At 44.1% G+C, this 7,259-nt stretch overlaps 1 pseudogene; it reads left to right on the top strand.

The window, feature by feature from the left end:
* The first annotated feature begins 253 nt into the window (after positions 1 to 253).
* Positions 254 to 372, top strand: LOC134937162 (5S ribosomal RNA; annotated as a pseudogene).
* The last annotated feature ends 6,887 nt before the right edge of the window (positions 373 to 7,259 follow it).

Genomic DNA, 7,259 nt, shown 5'->3' with positions numbered 1-7,259 from the left:
TCAATAGGTAAGCCTAACCCACCTCTCTCATCCACTGTCCGCTATATATCTATATAAGACAGTGGACAGCAGAAGGCAGGGTTTCCTCCCTATTCTGAGCATATCTCACTTCTATTTTTAGTACCCTCTCATCCAGATACGAGACCACTCTCTGCAATGCTCACAGCAACAGAGAATCTGCGCTAGAAACTGGACAGCAGAAGTACCTTGTTGCTCACTACTCATTACACTCTCTCATTTGTGTCGTAGTGTTTATTACTGCCATATTTCAGCAGCAACGCCCAATCTCATCCGACCTTGGAAGCTAAGCGCTGATAAGCCTGATCAGTACCTAGTAGGGTGACCTCTTGGGAATATCAGGTGCAGTAAGATTGTGACCTCTGATCACAAACAGCAGAAGTGTTAGAGCAACTTCTGAAACTTACCTATTCCTTATCCAACTTTCCCGCAAACCTTCTATTTATCTACAATTGGCTTTGCCTTTAGCAGGGGCGGAACTGTGGGAGGCAGTGGAGTCGGCTGCCGCCGGGCTCCTGGCCTCAAGGGGGCGCTTCTCCACTGTCTCCCGCTGCTACTTTTTTTTTTTTTTGTAAATCATTCTTGCAGACGGAGGGGGCCGGGCGGATTGGTCCAGCAGGACACCATGCGAGTCCCTGCAGCTTGCTGCTGGCCTCAACGCTTTCGGGTTTGCGTTCCAGCAGCTGGAACACAACACAGAACCTATTACCTGCTCCGTCCTGCTGCCACTTCCGGGTGCCGTTAGCCGGGAGCAGTGTGTGCGGCTGCTGGGCTCGAGCTGTGTGTTAGTGGAAACGATGTGACAGGCACACCTGTTTCCACTGCCATTTGCTGTGTATTGCCGGACAGAGCTGCCAGGGTGGTCAGAGGTGAAGCTGCTTAATCACCAGCGTAAGGTAATTCACTGTCTCGGGACATCTGCACAGTGCACACTCACTGACATCTGATCTGCAAGGCCACAGTCCATCCGTGTTGTGTGCAGCCCACTGCCTATTCATCTCCCCCTCCTGCAGCTCCTGCTGTTAACTGTTTGTTTACTGCCATTCCTATAGCCAGGGCCCAGGGTGGGAGCACAGGAACTGATACTGTATGTGGTGGGAGTCGTCAGTCCTAAGGATTGTGTCAGTGCACCTGATTTATTTATGTAACACACCAGACCCCCGCATGTTCTGCATACACACACACAGTAATTAAAGGGCTGCTGTAGCTGGGCCTGGCACTGCAGGGTTAACTTCCCCCTTCATCTGCTTCAGACAGTGTGCTGGGAGATGAGGATCGTCTCAAGATGGAAGACGATCTGATTGGATAGTATGGGGGCAGGTGGAAGGTGTACTGTGCCTTGCTGAACACTGTCTGCAAGTTAAGCAGGAAAGGTCCCATCCAGGAAGGTAAGAGGACACAGAGGGGGAGGGGAGGGGGGGGGGGGGGGGGGGGCAGGACGCATGGTAAAAAGGATCACTATTGCATACATGCCTTCATGGGAAATTAATAGCAATTACATTGGCAGCATCCATTTTTATTAGTAAGTATTGGCTGCAATTAGTTTTTATTTTGTTATTGATGGCCAATACAGTTGCTCATTACGTTGGCAATATGTAATCAAGGGGGTAATTCAGACCTGATAGTAGATGTGCGAAAAAACACACATCTACGATCATTTTCTCTGACATGCGGAAGGACGCCAAGCACAGGGCAAGTCTACCCCGCATGCCGGGTCCTGCCACCCCCCCTCCGGCCCTTCCCCGCACGCAGACATGCGAAAGCATCACACAGCGGTGGTGCTTTTGCATGGTTTGAGTAGTCCTCTGCCTATGCAGCCTGCAAAGGCAGACAGCTACCCACCGTGTTTTGGGCCGCTGCGTTTGCGTTGACGCTCCGTTTCCGCCCACCTCCAGGTGTTAAACTGCTTTGTGTAGGTGTACTATAAAGGTATGCTGGTGTCTATTTTATTGTAATGACTGACTTGGAGTGCGTCCCCTTTGTATGTGTATCTATATTACTATTGAGAAAGGTACCTGAGCACGCTGCTACTGTTCACCCTTAGTGCCGGATAGTAATATATGGTATGTGTGTGTATATGTAGGGGGGCACCAACATTTATCATGCCTCCGGGCGACTGGGACGAACTTACGCCACTGGCCTTTAGGCTTATTTATCAATGCTCTTTTGTATCTTTAATAATCATACTTTTATCTTAAATGCTTTGTTATCTACAAGGATCTAGCCTTTTAGCAAACAGAATCTCTACCAGGTGATTACCCTCAGTCATTTGACATTTCAATTATGAACCTTTGTGCCTCTCATCTATTCTCATGAGGTTTTAGACTAGGTGCTTACCTACAATTATCACTGCGGTGATTATATGTACATATCATTTACCTCTACTCCAATTTTGAATTTTGATTAACTCAGGCACCTTAATAATATTAATTTTTTGTAATTTTTTATGTTTTTCAGTATATTTTTCACCACAGGTGCCCATAATTTTGTATCAGGCTTATCCTGATTTCTGTCAATATATATGTTTACTTTGTGTTCTTGAACAATTTTTTTGTATCAAACTCCTCATTACTTTTATTCGTTATTAATTAAATGTTAAGTTTTAATAAACTTATTTCAAATTTCTAAGCGTGCCCCAACACAGAGTCTTTCTTTTTTCTTCTCTTTGCTTAACCATTACTGACTCTGGGAGCACCACCAACTCAAATAATTATTTAGATGTCTTCATTAAGAATCTTTAAATTTAAACTTAGTATCGTTGGTCATTCCCTGAACAGTTTTCTACAATCTGTGTATTAATCTATGTTCATCATTACCACATTTTTCCTGTGCGGAACCAAACCAAATTTCTGTTAATATGAAAAGCTGTTTGAGCAATTGAGGCTCAGAAAACCCTTTACAGTAACTAGTGAAAACACAAGACCTGGTTTGGATTTAAAAACCACTTAGGCTCTAACACCCTCGTGGATAATTCTTTTAGAGTAAAAAGGGGAAAAACAGTACAGCTTATACACTACAAAACTAACATCAAAATCTAAACAGAATAACACGGAATAATAAGAACAATAGCGAACGATCGCAAACACAAGCAAACATAAAGAGTACACAATGAGAACAAATGGCAAACACAGAGGATAACAAAATGGCTACAGAGAACTTACACACGTGGGGATGATTCGCAAGCGCGTCCTGAATCCAGCCCTCAGCCTTCAATGTGAAAACCTTGCAGAGAGAGTGAGTGACTGGACAGGCAATGGTGGTCTTTATATACACAACATACAGTAACAGTACAATGGTCCCTATAATCTCATGGTTCATTGGACACAGGAATGTGTCTCCGCATTATAACAAAAGGTCATAGGTGGGTTCAAACAGGTGGGCTGTGCCTTTCTCCAACTGCTCAGGTGGGAGGTATCCTCAGGATTCCCGCCGCATGTGTAATGAACAGCAAATACAGTAAATATCTATAAACTACTTTTGTACATAACTATGCGCAGGAGCGAGCAATCTCTTTCTAACCAACACCGAAATTTTACTATTAAAATACTCTACAGCTGGATACTAGACACCACCGTTCAACCTTTATCTGACCCTTCCTATCATGCAAAGAGGAATTTCTCTGTCCAAGAACCGTTTAAACTAAACATACTTGCTGACATTGTTAAGGGGAATATTCACTACAATATATACGCAATATGAGTTAAATATGCTATGATCAAGTCGCACGCTAGACGCTTACAAACTCTACCGTAAATGCGCATACACCGCGGATATGTGCACGCATGGCAGAGCGTGTGCACGTGCAGCGGGCATGTGCATGAGGGGTTAGTGCAAGGCATATGTATCAGGATATTTTTTGACTTTGACAGTCCACCCTTTGGCAGTCAACAATAACTGCCACTATCTAAACAATTAAGCAGAAAAATATATTACCATGAAATACCTTATTATGATTGGGAGCAGGGAAGAGAGGAGAAGGTGGGAAATGTATGACCTAGTGAGATAGTAAAAAGCATGTATGTGTGAAATCCATGTCTGAGGGGTCATGTATCATCGTGCCGTACATGTTCTAAAAATAAGCTTCGAGGTATTGCGAAGTATACATTGAATCCTTCTTATCCCGTATTAAGGGTCTGTAAGTGGGCTAACAAACTCTACCGAGCTCTTTTCGGCTTTTAGTTCCAACAAATGGGGTGCACATTAGTTGATGATACATGAAGGGGGAAAGTATGTAAGTGCTAATATATGTGTCTATATCACCTGTCGACTATGTGTGCCACTACCTGAAGATAGAAGAGATGAAGATAAGAAACATACGTTATAAATGCATTCGTATGGTTATATATATGTGGTCGTCCTTGGGCGTCTGTTGGAGTCTTGTTGAAGTCTTGTCTGGATTGCTGTATCTTTGCTGTGTGGCAAGCAAAGCTCTTCAAGTGTCCATAAAAATTAAAGTCTCTAACAGTTCATCAAATGGCTGTGACAAAGTTCATCAATGGTCTGTATAATGGGTCATCAAAACCTTCTTCCGAGTCGGTGTCTTTTTACCTTGGAGAAAAACAAAGGAGAAACGGGTGAAAGAAACGGACCGTGGAATCACGTCTTATCACAACATTGTCTCGATTGATGGGTCATAAATTAAACTAGTTGTTGTTACAATGCCCTCGCTCCTTAAACTCATCAATTTGGTACTTCGCTTGCAATTCATTAAAATTCGAACACATCTGAATATCAAACCAATCATTATGACAACTCCTAGGATACATAAGAGGAATTTCCCTACAGTAACGATAACATTTTGAGCCCATTCTCCTAAACCTGAGAACCAATTGCGTGGGTTCAACCATGATACCCAGCCGGTCAGTTCATTACCCACAGAAGCAAGGTTAAGGTTGTGTCTCCTTCGGAACTCCCACTTCAATTGCAAGATATCGTCCATCTTTTGATCTATGACCTCTGTTGGGTCCTCAGTGCTGTTTGTGATATACGTACAACACTTTACACCATACTGAGTTGCTAGGGTGACACAATACCCGCCTGTCACTGCTGTGATGTAATTGAGAACCATCCTGTGCTGGATCAGTTCCGTTTTGTAAGCTTGCAATTCTCTCCCAGTATACCTGAAGGTGTCATCATACATCTCGGTGATATTGTCTATCAGGTTCGCTAGCGCGGTAATATACCTAAAATTTATAACTCCTCTGGCGGTACGGGTGATATCTAGCGCGAGCAGGAGTTGAATCCCGGTGGATTCGTGGATCAAATCAGAGGCTGCATGCTCTGTCCTATCTATAAGGTGTCTCTTTACAATGTGTTCGTAATGGGTGTGAGTGTAAGGAGCTTGAGCATTGCGGTGAACGTCTTTCATTCTATCATGGGTAATGGTCATTACTTCCGGTAACACTTTTCATGTAACACAATCCCTCTGAGTTTGGGGCAAGCCACTTATACGCCTTCCTCCCACATATGAAATAATCATCATCGGGGAGGACATATGGGACAGAATATGACATCACCATATTACAAACCTTCCAGGTGAAAAATCCTATCCCTAACTCTCTCATCTGACTAGTACACGTATCAGGTTGTATGATATGCGCACAGTATCCTGGTGATACTTCTCCAACTCGCATGGGCCTACTTCCTAGAGTGTACCTATATTGGAAATATCTTCCACTGTTGGCTATTTGGCGTATAAGCTCTGAGTCAATGGGCATTCTATCGGCTCTGTGTGAGAATGTCATGGTTCGGTTGTTACATGTCACCTCCCAATTTCCCGGCTTTCGGGGATTGGAAATGTTAAAACATATTAAGGACCTATCCACATGATATTGGTGGAGCTTCAAACTAGGAGGCCTAGAAATATTAAATTTCTTGTCCACCGGTCTCCCACCCCTTAATTCAAGTACTTCATCTATCGTTAAAGAGTATGGCACTAGTCCTGACTTTCTATGACCTTGAGGTACTTGTGAGCACACCCAGCATTCCGTTTGGTTTAAAACCTTATCCACTAATGAGTGATAGTCACTCAATGGATGACTGTCCATATTGATATTAATGCTGGACTGACATCTCTGGATGCACCCGTCCTCAACTATGTTGTCACAATTCCTACATATACAATTCTCTTCAGCTAACAATCCTTCACAATGTCTGTTAGTGTCATGGCTACCAGATCGTTTTCTGATACTCGCCTTTGCTCGGTGATTGTGTTGCTCTCGGAATTCTACGAATCCATCCTGATCATCAGAACCCATTCCAGATCCTTTCTCGACCTCACTGGTACTCTCACCGAAACAGACTGCTCTGGTCAACAACAGGGTCAACAGGAAAACACGGACAGCAGTCTCTTGGGGCGAGTCCATCTTACAGGAGGAGAAAGAAAGAGTTGTAATGGGGGAAAGAAAATAACTAGAAGGGAAAGAAAACTTGGCGCGACAACCGCCTCTGATCTTGTAGTTCTCTGTGCTCAGGTGCCGTGACAACAGTCCTGCCTCTCAGCCTTCCCGGAACAGACACTCCAGTGATATGGTTTCCTCCACACTCTGCTCTTTGTCACGGGCTCTCTCTGGGTCAGCGACCTTCTTACAGTGGGACGAGTGGACCCAAGTCTCTCTTTCGGCAACCTTCAATGCTGTCGTGCTGGTCAGTAAGACTTGGTACGGTCCTTCCCAACGGTCAATCAGGCAACCTGTCCCTCCACTAGGGGCCTTTGCTACTCCTCTTACTGGTTGGGCCGTGCCCACTGTAGTCTCTCTTATGGTGGCTGCTAGAGAGAGTGCCGATATTGTGGTAGGCTCATCTTCCTGGTCGCAGTCCTGAGGGAAGTTTAAGACAGGATACAACTTGCACGGGTTAGCATTAGCATCAATACACTTATCTACTTTACTCTTATCATTTATACATTTATTAAGTGCACTTTTATCATATACCAGTATGCCATTCTCTGTAGCCACTTTCTCTCCTGTTATGTATGGTGGTGGTGGTGCGGTAGCTATCAGTTTCCTGATAGAATTGGAACCAGCTGCTTGAGCTAATCCTCTTTGTATCTCGCCTTCCTGTTGCCATAACTGTAAATAATCATAATGTCTAATCCGTTGCTTGCCGGATTTTATTAGACATATCCTTCTCCTTAAATTTTGCAAAACCTCAGGATTAAAACTGCCTACCCTGGGAAACTTCTCCCCATCGTTCACAGTCATACGTTCCCATTCATTGCATAAAACCTCTGCGTGTGATCC

This window comes from Pseudophryne corroboree, chromosome 6 (assembly GCF_028390025.1).
Source record: "Pseudophryne corroboree isolate aPseCor3 chromosome 6, aPseCor3.hap2, whole genome shotgun sequence".
NCBI lineage: Eukaryota > Metazoa > Chordata > Amphibia > Anura > Myobatrachidae > Pseudophryne > Pseudophryne corroboree.
This window is presented reverse-complemented; position numbering and strand designations above follow the sequence as displayed.